The following is a 14,235-nucleotide window of genomic DNA, read 5'->3' as shown; positions in this document are numbered from 1 at the left end:
CTGAGTAGTAAAGAAATCCTGACCCTTGACCCCTGACCCCTGGATCCTGTTCTGGTCAAAGAAAGATGATCCAGGGGATCCTCATGGAAAAATGAGGTGTGACTGTCAATAATAATAATCATCATCATCATCATCATCATCATCATAACCACAACAACAACAATAATAATAATAAAAATAAAACTTTAAACACAGGAAAGCAGTTAGCAATGAGTGAAATGCAGTGTCAAGTTCAAGCATGTGTGTATATGACAGTATCATCAGCATAAAGTGATTTTTACTGAAATCACTCAGAAAAATAGAAAGTAAAATAGAAACGCTGCAGATTTATATTCCTCTGCATGAACACACTGATTTTGATTTACCAGATAATTTCAAAACCATTTAACACAAAAATCTGCATAAATACTTTTTTTTAAACATATGATCTACTGAGTAAAATGCCTTTGACAGCTGTTTCAATTCATTTCAATATAAAATTCCTATGTTAATACACAGGTAAAGCAGTGCAATGCTGTTTCCTGTCCAGGGCCAACTATCACAGCTGTAGTAATGGTACTGTGCCCAGTTCTAACTTGAAATTTTATCAGATAAAAACTGCTTTAACTGTAAATGAGATGAGAGATGAGATGAGATAGCCTTTTTTTGCCAGTTGCAGGTCTTTTGCCCACAACCGAGATGACAGACCTTGCCGACCGTACATACAATACACAAACATCACATTGGAGAGACAGGTCAGGCTAGGTAGCGAGGAAAACATTGAAATGTGTAACACAAAAGGATAATACAGGAATGCACAGATATCAACACACCATAGCACAATAAACACAGACAGCAACATGGGAAAGAGTTCCAGTGTGTACATCTGATCTGGGACCGCTACAATCTTCGACTGCGCCTCCAGCTGACCCGATGTCCACATCAGAGGGGAGGTAAGCGTTGGAGGTGGCGTGGGATCTGGGGTAGGGAGGGTGATGCGTCAGTGAGTGCTTATCAGTATCAGTATATGTATGTGTGTGCGTGTCCATAGTTCAGCTGAGACAGTGTCCTTCGCCCTGCCAGGCTAAGTCTTCCAGCCAACCCAGGTGGCCTTGCATGGAATGGGAAGGAACAGACTAAACACAGTCGTTATCAGGGAGTTTTTGTTCAGCTCCAGCCTTGAGCCCACAGCTGGCGCTGAAGGGGTAGCCGGATTATGATGGTAATTTGTCTTTTGCAACAACTCATGAAAATTTCAAAGCTGTTCTTTAACACTCCGACACTGGTCTCTCAAACTCCCGTTGAAGAACCGCGAGCTTGCCCATGATGGTATCAAACTTGCTGGTGTTTTCATTCTTTTGCTCAGAGAGCTGATTCTGAGAACTCACGACTGCAGTCAGCTGTTCCACAATGTAATCCAACTTTTGCTCAAAGGTGTTATTCTGAGCAGGCCTCTTCTTGATGTAACCCAATATACGCTAGAGGTATTATTCTGAGTATTCACGGCAGCTGTAAGCATCTCCAAGGTCTTAACCATGCTGCTCTCAATGAGCCCATTCTGAGAAGTCGCGCCTCGTCCCATCGTTTCAATCCCAGCGGGCAGCCTTGGGGGGGTTTGAACAGCCGGTTCCGCTTTCTTAATCTTCCGATAAGCCAGGGCGAAGCCAGCTCCAATCAGCAAGTACCCTGTTATCATGGTTCCGAATAGGTAGATATCTTCAGCGTCCTCAATTGACAGTCTCGCCAGGCACACGACCCTCCATTCCTGCCACCCATCCATCGTGTATCCGGCAGGGAAAGTCCCTCCAGGGCACTCGGGCTCTCCCGAGCCCAGACTTCTCGTTGAGAAAAGGGTGTCAATAGCATTCAGAGACCAGTTGATCAAATCCATAATTCTCTTTAGGTTTTAGAAACAGGCTGTGAGAGACTGTTCTAGGGAAAGTAATACAAAAAAACACGAGACTAGACAAGGACATAAGAACTAAGCAGGGAAGATAAGGGAGAGGAGAGGAGAAAAAGTGCGTCCGCCTCCTCCGAGAGCAAATAAGGAAAGTGGCAGAAAATTTACCTCAGATTGAAAGATTGTAACCCATGAAGCTGTTATGCCTGCCATCTTGAAGAAAGTAATCCATAATCTATCATGATCTGTGGAGTTAACCAATGACTGTGTGTTTCACAGTCAGATCCAGCGTTGTTCCTCACATCAGGTTTAAGAACACTAAGATGGTGATGATGAAAAACACTCAGCTCAGGGCCGCCATCTTTCATTCTGTCTGAGACTGAATTGGGGTCTGGCTTGCCAGGTTGTGGAGACAGATTGGTTCAAATTGTGTGTGTTTTGTTGACGACCTAGTAACTTGGGTAACACTAAACAAAAAATTGCATGTAGTAAAATATTCATAATGAAGTTCAAAGTTTGTACAGATCACTGGAGTGTCCCTGATAGAGCAGGAAACGCAGAGGATGCTGGTTTCAAAATGCAGAAGAAGAAAAAAAGAAAAACTAAGAAACCTCGCCATCCACATGTCTGATCGCTGTAAATGTAAACGCAGCTGAACTGTCTTTACTAGTTTGTCAGGATCCTTAAAGCTTTTAATTAAACTTCCTCCCATGTCACACAGAGCACCCTGCAGGGAAGCTTTGAACAACATGAAACCCTGGACAGCCCTGCAGACTCGGCATCTGTAATGTATGCAGCGTGTGTGTATGTGTGTCTGTGTGTGATTGTGCGTGTGTGGGTGTGTACGTGCATGTGTGTATATATGTGTGCGTGCAAGTTTGTATATGTACATTTGTATATGTGTGTGTGTGTGTGTGTGTGTGTGTGTGTGTGTGTGTGTGTGTGTGCGTGAGATGTCTATGGTAGGAGCAGCTAAAAATAAAATGCTCCGTGCTGAAACGTAATAAAAGCAGGAGCCAGGAGACGATGCAGAGCCTGGAGGGGAGCTGTGATCACTGCTCAGCGTTCCGTCTCTGTGCCTCTCAGAGTCCAAGGCCAGTGGAATCACTCAGGTGTTAATGAGACAGGCCGCGAGCCTCAGGAGGTCACCTGCCTTCCCTGTCTGAAGCCAGCGCTGTGAGCCACAGACCTGTGCCGGCACAAACAGGGTGAAAGCACATGCTGTGGGTATTCTTTACAGCTTTAGATCTGCAGTAACTGAGTTTATGTCTAAGATGTTTTTAGCTCTGGTTTTGGTCTCCACCAGCTCAGAAACACCACTCCTGTGAGCTTTAGCAGCCAAGCGCTCCATAAAAGCAACTGATTTCAAAGAGTGTTTGTGGAGCAGCTCATAAATGAAAGCTTTTAACTCCTTCTGTCTGCCTGGTGTTAAGAAAGAAATGGAGGAATGAAAATCATCCACCTGTTAATATCCAGGGCACCCTCAGTGCACTCCCTCAGTTCATCCTCAGTTCTGTCTCTGTATGGATACCCCTCATCTGGAAGCCTACCAAGGGGCAGCAGTGGGTTTCAGGTGTGTCCTGGGGAAAATAATTGTACTTCTGGTGTTGATGAGCAACGTTTTAGTGTCTTATTGGGCGATCGTGGCTCAAGAGTTTGCAGTTTGCCTTGCAATCGGAAGGTTGCCGGTTCGAGCCCCGGCTTGGACAGTCTCGGTCGTTGTGTCCTTGGGCAAGACACTTCACCCGTTGCCTACTGGTGGTGGTCAGAGGGCCCGGTGGCGCCAGTGTCCGGCAGCCTCGCCTCTGTCAGTGCGCCCCAGGGTGGCTGTGGCTACAATGTAGCTTGCCATCACCAGTGTGTGAATGTGTGTGTGAATGGGTGGATGACTGGATATGTAAAGCGCTTTGGGGTCCTTAGGGACTAGTAAAGCGCTATATAAATACAGGCCATTTACCATTTATTGAAGAGACATCAGCACTGGTGCCTTCGATAACACCAGTTACAATCAATGACTGTAGAAAACATAGACGACGCGACACCGCCTCCTCCCATTGTGCAAAAATGAAGCCAAAATATCCCACTTGTGGAGGCTGCCATCTTGCATTTTTGGAGCCAGAGTCTGCGCAGTAGTGACTTGAGGTGGAGCGACTGTGTAACGCTCCCGCCCACACACCCGCTGGACGTGACTGCAAACACACCCCCTTACACTTTTACGTAGTCTGGCTGCTCCAGTTTTAAGCTGGTTTACCGCGACTGGTGACTCGTTTAATTAAGGTAAATACAACCATGTCACTGTTATAAAAAAAGACACACAGCTTATCATCTTATAGTTCTAAAATCACTCTGTTGTTAATTCGTTTACTAGATTAGCCGCTAGCATACACACTGTGTTGGGGGCTTGTTGCTAGCGATGCTACACACCTGCTACTCTAATAGTCTGTGTTACTGAATGATTCAGCACTCCTTATGTTTTTTTTTTATCCATTTTTAGACAGCGATGAGATCAGCTACACACTCCACAGAGTCCCAGAGTTACTGTTAATATCAAAAATGTAATGCTGTCCTTGGAGATTTTAACATTTAAGACTGTGAGTGTAATGGATCTAAAACTGTTGAAATCTCTACAGCCTGGTAACATGGAAACTTTAAAAACAGCAGCATAAGGTTTCAGCAGTGTAGTCTAATTGGTTCTTTTCATTTAATAGTAGAGTCTACATTCACCCTGGGGAGAAACTAGTGAGGGAGACCATCAGGATCAAGCTGGGTTTCTGGGTCCAGAGGTTTGGAGACACTTCTTCCCTTTCTTTCATCACAGCTGTCCTGTGCCAGAAGTTCCGTTGACCCACTGAGAGAGGCTTCATTTAAGAAACACCAGGAAGACTAAAGCTTATTGCATTGATCAATGAGGACTCATGATCTTCACCAGCAGCTCCCTCACAGGGAAATCTTCAGAGCTCCTCTGTAGGCCCATCTCAGAAGATGGATAAACCCAGCATTTCATGAACACTGTGATGGAGACCTTTGGTTTGTGTAATGTTATAAATACTCGGATACTCCCCAGAGGCACTGGACTTTTACATAAAGATAATATATTCAGTCCTGTAGAAAGTTATATATTTAAAAATATATGATCCTCTCTGTTTACTCTGGTATGAATAACTCTGAATCACTTTATGGTAAATAACCATAAAGTGCAAAAAACTGTGAAAGAATTCCAGATCACAAGTCTGTAGTTCAACATACAAGTGACGACCTTTGACCTTCATCAGGTTTTATTTAATTGTGTCAGAGAAAATCTCATGTGCTCTTCATGCAGCTGAGTACATCAAGTGTTTAAAATGGAAGCTGTGCAGGTCTGAGATCAGCAGCTCTGTGAAACACCAAACTGAGGTCCTGTTAATGCTGATATATAGTGACACAGATACACGGGTGATTAATCCTTTTGTTTTTTTTGTCTTTAACTTTATCAATAAAACAGCAGCAGCTTTCACTAACAGCACATGGGGTACTTTAACCTTTGTACTGTTTTCATCAGTTAATCTTGCAGTTAACATGTGAAAATGTTGGATGATCTGTCTGCTGTCACTGGGTGGTGCTGAGGTCTGAATCTGAGGGCAGCTCCTGTAATCACAAAGAGAACAGAACCATCACAAACTGAAATATAAAGTTTATCTCTCAAATCTGAAATAAAGCTGATCCTTCTCTGTCCCACACGCTCAGGATCTGAAGTTCTTCTCTTACATTTTTTTTTTCAGTTCTACAGTTTAATCCACAGTTACTGATTAATGAGGAATTACTGAAGTACAAGCTTAAAAAAAATGGTGTTACTGTCTTTACACATGTGGAGACTGAAAACATGCTGTTGTTTGCACATATGTAATAATCAGCTCTGCACAGGAGCTGCAGCAGGGTGCAGCCTGTTGCATTTACAGTATAATACTTATAATAAAAGTACAGTAACGGTAATTATTGACTGAGCAGCCCGGACGTTTCTCTTGATTTCTTTAGTCGGGGTAAATTCATTCACCTGCAAGGATTAGCTAAAGAACGAATGGAAGCAAGTTTCCCCGACAGCCGAGTGCTCATCTTAGCTAGCTAGGTCTCAGGAACTAGCTAAGGACGGTAGTTACGGATTAGCTTACAAACACGTTTAACTTACCGAAAAAGTGCAGCGGGGCCTCGGGTCCTTGAGGATAGACTTTAAAGTTCTGATGCTGGTCTATAAAGCTCTGAATGGTTTAGGACCAAAATACATCAGTGACCTCCTGACCCAGTATGAACCTTCCAGATCCCTCAGGTCATCTGGATCCGGTTTTTTATCAGTTCCCAGTCAGAACCAGACACGGAGAAGCTGCATTCAGCTTTTATGCTCCTTATATCTGGAACAAACTCCCAGAAAGCCTCAGATCAGCTGAAACACTCAGTTTATTTAAATCCAGGTTGAAGACTCACCTATTCTCAGCTGCATTTGAATAAAGCACCAAATCCACACTTTTAAGCTTAAATTTCAAAACTTATATTTTAACTACTGATTTTATCTACTGTTTTTTTAATCAATTTTAAATCATGCTTTTTATTGTTTTTGTTTTTTAATGTCTCTGTAAAGCACTTTGAATCACCTTGTTGTTGAATTGTGCTATATAAATAAACTTGCCTTGTCTTCTGTCAGGTAGTCCAGTTTACTGAAGGACACCTCAGGCTGTCAGGTTAAAACTAGTGATGTGCGGATCAATACTGAAATATCGATTCCTCCGATACCAGTCATTTATGTTCTAGAATCGATTCTCACATTAAAATATCGATATTTTAGTAATTTAGGGTAAATTTGTAGTTTATCATTAACAAGAACACAGTGGAAAGAAACTATATCATTCGAATTGTCTACATTGGAAGGAACTACTTCCTCTTCCACCTTTCATAGTCATGTGCGAAATACAGCTGTATAAATGTGTCGCAACCCCTTGGCGTGCGCACTCACAACAATGGCTGAGCATAAATGGAGTCATGTGCGGACGTATTTTACATCCCCAAACTGCCGAGACGTGGTTTGCGATACATGTGGCAAGAAAGTGAGGTGTTGTGGCAACACCACAAATTTGTCAAACATCTCAGAGTAAATCATATCACAGAAAATGATGAGCGTATGTTGAAGTGAACTGAAGAGGAGGAGTGGACAGGGACAGGTGCTGCTAGGGCAAGACAAACGTCTCTCACGGAGTCCTTTAGTGCTGCAGGCAGGCAACATGCTCAAATAGCGCACAACTTCAGGTTTTTTATTTCTATATGATGAATTCTGCATTATTAAGTGATAAGAACAAGTAATCAGATGTCCTGTAATCATTATGATGCTATAATTTGAGATACAATAAAAGATACTTTGCAGAAAAACTTTATTTATTTTATTGGTATTGGATCGGTATCATCGATACCACCCTGAATTTTACTTGGTATCGGATCGGAAAGGAAATCAGTGGTATCGCACATCACTAGTTTAAACAGTCGGTCGTGTTTTTGTAACGTAAACGCTGGCCCTCCTCTCAGAGCCTACGCTCTATCTGCTATTCCCGAACAGAGATACGCAAGTTTCACCCCAATTTAATATCATCGCGGTAGGAATTAGAATCAAACTTATGGGAGAGGAGACCCCTCGGACATAAATCAGCGTGATGAGAACTATTGATAATAAAAGAAAGAATCTTTGGAAAAAATGTATCTGGGGAGAATTTATTTATTTTAGTCTGACCCCAGTCCCATCAACTAACATTGAGGATGTGCGGTTTATGACCTATACTGCAGCCAGACACCAGGGGGCAATAGAGACATTTTAGCTTCATTTTTGGGGAGCTGTCGCATCTTCCATGTTTTCTACAGTCATTGGTCAGTCCCTGCAGAGCAGTGTTGCCAACTTAGCGACTTTGTCGCTATATTTAACGGGTTTTCAGACCCCTTAGTGACTTTTTTGCTAAAAAAAGACATGAAAGCGCATATCGCTTTTACTCTCAACAAGCAGCGGGTGCTGTAACGCAGTCAGTTCTTCTTTTACTCTTTTACTCTTATGCTGTTTTGTGGATCACAAGGTTTAAAACTACTTATAAACACACACAAAGTAACTCCACCAGAGTGCCTATTTCGGGTCACTTTTGCCGGTCCAAGCCCGGGTAAAGGAGCAGGGTTGGAATTGTGACATTAAAAAAAACAATAATTGCTAAAAGAAATTTAATTTGTAGTTCTAAATAAACTCTAAATGCATTTAGGATGTTTTTTACTCACTTTATGTCTCTTCCACGATGTTATTTCTCTCTCCAACAACATAGGTTACAATTAGATTAGCATGACCAATTATGCAAATTAGGCGATGACGTCATTTAGCGACTTCTAGCGACTTTGAGGACAACCAATAGCGATTTTCCTTACTGAGGAGTTGGCAACACTGCTGCAGAGGCTAAGGCTAGTTTCCCTCTTGGGGGCACCACAGCGGCTCGCTCCGCATGTTTGACCTTGGCATAGATTTCTGTTGGATATCCTTCCAAATGAAGGACATGATCATCTCCAGTTGGAATTGAACCAGCAACCTTTCCTTTGCAAAGCTGATAGACTCCTATGTTAAACAGTGTATCTTCATCACCAACATGTTTATGTTTAACATGCTGTTGATGCAGAGTCTGCCCTATAAGCTTCCCTTATATCTGCATTAAAAATGATGGAGACATATTTTCCTCTGACTGATTTAGGGACGGATTTGTGTGCCGGGGGCTGTGCACTGTTTGTGTGCAATGACGCGCTCTCAGTCAAACTTCAGGGTTGCTTCAGGTCCACGACCCCCCATGGACATGTGATTTAAACAAACTCATCCTGTGAGTTGAGGCAGGGACATGCGCTGATATAATCATTTATGTAAATCGTGAACACTGGCAGAGAGCTCATCAGCAGCAGCGTGAACATGCACGCCGGGCAACGTCTCTGACACAAACATCCTCTGGCACAGGAGGACGTACTGGCCTCATTGTTCCTGTGTCAGGGATCGGGCCTGAAGGTGACACTGATAAGTGGTGCAACTCGGCGCCTCCAAGCAAACATATTTAATCCTTAATGCGCTGCTGAAATGTCTTCGTATCGAACCCCAGGAAAACAGTAGCGAGCTGTGTGGTCTACCGCAAGTTTACAGGAGCTGCTAAACGTAAGTGGCCATAGTAGCTAAATGGTGCAGAAAATAACAGAGTTATGTTTTTTGAACATCCACAGGTGCATTTCTGCAGGGTTTACGTTGCCCGAGGCTTTCCTTTTTTTCTGCAGACTGCGAGAGAGAAGAAAGAAACCAAACTGAAGATGCACAGAGACAAATGGACAGCTGACCATCTCCATATATTTTTTTTTGGGGGGTGGGGGGGGGGCTGAGCCTGGAGCCTCTACTCTCTCATCTCGTGTGCAGTCTTCAATGTTTAGGACGATCCTGTCCTAAACATCTGTACTTGGTTGCTCTGATTTTGCTCCCCTCACTTCTGCCTCTCTGTTTTTAAATATGAATGGGAACCAGAGCTGCTCTAAATATGAATTTTAATAACAGCGTTCATGTTTTTAAATGTGACATAGGTTTAAAGGAGTCGTCACTGATCATGTTCACAGCTGCACTTCACACAGCATAAAAAAAGAAGAACGCTCCTCCGCTCTCACTGAATATAGTTCAGTCTCTGAGCATTTTCATTACGTTCAGTGACGCAAAGAGGAAATAAACATGTGGAACAAAATCTGGTTGGAGGTCCAGGGATGAGGCGGGATGGGCCGTCGTGGACAAATCAGGTCTTAATTTGGACAAACGGAGCAGTTAGTGCGCTTGGCTTGTTGGAGCGCAGCGCTTCCAACTCTCCTGCTCCTCCCACTTGATTGCTTCCCTTTGCTCAGCTCTTATCCAGCAGATATGCATCGCATGGGTGACGGATGCTCTTATTCTTTCTTCCACGACTGCAGATTTAGCTGATACTGGCACCTTTAAACACAGGCCCTTATCACAGAGATAATGCTGCTCTGAGAGCAGCAGGCAGCGCTTTGAATGTACAAAAAAATCTAGGGGAAACAGATTACACCTCCACAAAATTAGAGTCGACAAAGCCATGGAGGTCTTTTTCTTCTTTTCCTTTCTCGTCCTTTGTAGAAAATGTCACCTTTAAAGACAGCGGAGATGTTTACCTGTCGAGCAAATGCAGCGCTACAGAACGCCAGCCTTGAAGTCTGCAGGCAGAAAAAACATGGAGCAGAACAAAGAATAGAAATGAAAGGAGAGCATGGTTGTTCCACACATTTATCCACTTGGCTAATAACAATAAGTACAGCCCCCACCAACACCACTACAGCTTCCAAACTTCCTCGTTTCCCATGAATAAAGGTGGAGATCAGCCCAGTGTGTCTGTATCAATAGAGGGGGATCTGGTACATCCATGCGCGCACACACACACACACACACACGCGCAACACACAGACACATACACTCGATGTAGTAGAAGCCGCTGCATGTGAGCAGTGTGAACAGTGGTTCATCTGCTTCAGACTCATGCAGCGACAGGAAGTCATATGACAGGCAAAGCCAGGGCGTGACTCGTGTTCTCTGATTAAAAACGCAATTTACCGATGCACAAACATGCGGTGGGCATGACGTTAACATATTCAGAGTGTGGCTCGTGACTCCCAGTGTCTCAGTCTCATTCGCAGAGCTAACGTTAACATTGCTAAGAGCAGCAGGTGAGTTAGGCTAACTCACCTGTGTTGCTGCAGGTGAGTTAGCCACAGTTCGTCCACCATGTTGACAGCTTTCTGTCTGAAAGACAGAGGTGTGGGATATTGGAGCCGGCACTAACCCCGTCCATATGTTAGTAAAATATGAATGTTGTAACCAATGACTGTAGAAAACATGGATGACACGACAGCTCCCCAAAAACGAAGCCAAAACGTCACTATCCCGCCCTGGTGTCTGGCTGCAGTATAGGTCATAAACCCCGCCTCCTCCATGTTAGCAGATGGGACTGGGGTAAATAAATTCTCCTCAGATACATTTTTTCCAAAGATTCCTTCTTTTATTATCAATAGTTCTCATCACGCTGATTGATGTCCAAGGGGTCTCCTTCCCCATAAGTTTGATTCTAATTCCTAACGGGGCGATGTTAAATTGAGGTGAAACGTCATCATAGCAGCTTTGACTGGCAGCTGCAGTCACGGAGAAACTTGTGTATCTCTGTTCGGGAATAGCAGATAGAGAGTAGGCTCTGAGAGGAGGGCCAGCGTTTACGTTACAAAAACACGACCGACTGACAAACAAAGTGGTTTGTTCCAGCTCTCCCCTGCTCTGGCTCTAGCGCCGTTGCTGCCAGAACGCTGGTGGCTGAGATGCAGCGGAGCGGAGGTGTTAGAGCCAGGCTTAAAACAGGACATATTAGCTGCATTTAACCTTCAGTTACTCTTTATAAAGTTAGGTAGGAGTCAGACCATGTTTCTTTTTAGCTGAAAAACATTACACCAGGTAACCTGCTGTGTTGAAAACATGTTTCCCGACTATGTTTGCTACCCTACAATCCGTCCTACTCTGTAGTAAAATCAGCGACATTTGACTGTCCTGTTGCTCCCATTTAAATGTATACAGCCTATTTAAAATCTAAAACTTAACATTGTCCGTAGCCTGCTGTTGTTACCACTGTCCTGTTTGAAATGTAATGAGAGAAACTGGTTATTTTGTCCTATGTACATGTACCGATATTGAACCCAAGGTACTAACTAGCTAGCTGGCTGGATGCCCATTAACCTTATAACTTATAACTGTTGTGTGTGTGTGTGTGTGTGTGTATGTGTGTGTGTGTGTGTGTGTGTGTGTGTGTGTGTGTGTACAGAGAGACAGCCAGGTTCATAATGGATATAAGGAAGTTTTTTTTGCTTCACTCACTCACCCGGGGCTGTGATCTCTCACGTCAGCCAATGAAATCCACCTGTTTGATGCTGGAGACTTCTAACTCTTTAGCCTGTGCCCATGACGCTGTGTGGCTCGTGACTGAGCTACTCTTTGTAGTACCTGGAGTAACCTGGAATCTTTACGAACATGTTACTCGTGAGTATTTATCCATCTGCATTGTTACTAAACCACAAAAATTCAAAGGACAGACAGATTGACATCCTCATGTTAGAAATTAATTGGAAATAATCAGAAACATGAGATCTGCTTGTTAATAAAGCAAAAACATCAGAGGCTCATGGACGGTGGACTACACTGAGACTGAAACTGCCTTATAGCTCTAATGTCTGAATATGAGTACTCAGCCTAATATTCAGTTCCTACTAAATAAACTAAAATTACCAACAGAATGAATACGCATGATTAAATATAGAATAATGAATTTGTCAGGGCCACGTCAGACTAAGAAATAAAACTCACATCAAAATGACACCTGTTCTTAATGTCTTGACAGACAATTAGCAGCAGGACAGACACGAGCTCCAAATTAAGCATTTATTTTGTAATAATGATGATATCTACCACATTCTGCACACAAACTTTTCACCTCTGCAGCCGGAAGATGAGCTGCTGCCTCATTCGCACTTGGTGGTTCAATAATCCTGAGAAACTGATGCTTTTATAGTGGAGAGAAGACAGGAAGTGAAGATAATGAGATGCATCTGTAATCCCTTGGTGGATTTAGGAGACTGAGGTTACGGTTCACGGTCAGCTTGTTAAACCCACCGGTCAGATCCACCTGGGCGACTCTGCTGGCAGTCGGGGATTATAATAAATCCACTGGCCAATCAGTAGCCAGAATTATACACAGAAAACACACACCTTAGATCACATCAGCATGTCTTTGCACAGTGAGATGAAGAGGTGGAGACTGAACCTGAAGTGACACACACGTGGAGCCCGATGATAACTCTGTCATTCTGGTTCTTTGTTTATCAGAGATCTGCCTCTCTGATCCAGTCCTCCATCCACACACACTGATAGCAGTAATTCAGGGCTTCGCGTCCTTGGACACGTAGAGCTGATGATCACACCTTCGACCTCGTCATTAGTGTGTGAGCTGCTCCACTGATGATCAGACATTGATTCAGAGTGGATCCTGGCTACATCTGCACTGCATGATAACACTGTGGAAGTGGAGGTCTGGCTAGGCTAAAGCAAACCTCAGCGGCTCTCTACTGTTAGTTTCATCCAAGCCACACAACAGAAAGTGTGTACTGAGGGCAGATTGGAGGTCACGGTGGTTATTGTCGCCTCTTCAGTGATGAAGTGTTATAATGAGGGTGGACAGGCATGCTAACCTCAGCAGAGAGCCTGCAAAACGTGTTGTTACATCTCTGCTCTGTTATCTTTCAGGCTCTGCTGGTTTCGGCTTCATTTCTCAGCCTCCGCGGTTGATGCTTGGCCCCGCCTTATCCTGTTCGGGCTCACGTGTATGTGCCTGAACTTCCTGTTACTGAAGCCGCGGGATGTTTTCTGCCGAGCAGAACGCTAACATTAAAATCTGCTGTGGGGCACTCGCGTTTCCCGCAGACCTTTAATGCCTCTTACGTCCCCTTTCCTGGCAAACGACTCTTTGACGCAGCGCCTCTGAGGTACAACACAACAACTTATATTTACTGAGGGGGGTCTGCACCAAAATCCACTGCTGTGTGGGGCTTTACGCTCTTCTCCTCCCTCCCCTCTCCATCCTCGGGCAGCACGCCGCATCATAGCTCTGTTTCTGGGCTATTTCAGGAGCAGCAGCGTCATGTTACTGCACTTTTATTTCCCAGCAGCAGCCTTCAACAGGACACATGCTTTATTTGAGGCACACTGAGCGCTTAATAGGACACCGGGCACAGCGGGCTGGTAATCTGGCCCCGCGGCGGCATCACCCGGCTCAGATCACACCGATATCTGCAGCTGTCCTCACAGGCTGCTCAGCAGCACAGACACCACGTCAGAAGTCTTTAACACAGCTTGGAGTTTAATTTCACAGTGATTATCATCGAGCTGTGTTTTAAACAACACACTCCACAGTAAACACACACACACACACACACTAACAGAGTCGTATGATTAAATTCACGCTCTGTCATGAGTAAGTTCAGTTTATTGTGCTGAACACAGAAAATTGAAATCATGTTAGTTTTATTTCACAGCCTCCAAAACAACAACATCATACACACACACACACACACACACACACACACACACACACACACACACACACACACACACACCTATCTCACTTTTATTAAGGAGCATTTTAACTGTAAGACTTAAAGAGCTTCCAGTGTAAACCTGCTGATCATGGGCAGATTCCAAGGTCATCAGTTCAACAACTGTACTGAAGTACAAGTTATTCACATGTAAAAAT

This window comes from Maylandia zebra, linkage group LG7 (genome assembly GCF_041146795.1).
Source record: "Maylandia zebra isolate NMK-2024a linkage group LG7, Mzebra_GT3a, whole genome shotgun sequence".
NCBI lineage: Eukaryota > Metazoa > Chordata > Actinopteri > Cichliformes > Cichlidae > Maylandia > Maylandia zebra.
Note: the sequence above shows the minus strand (reverse complement) of the source record.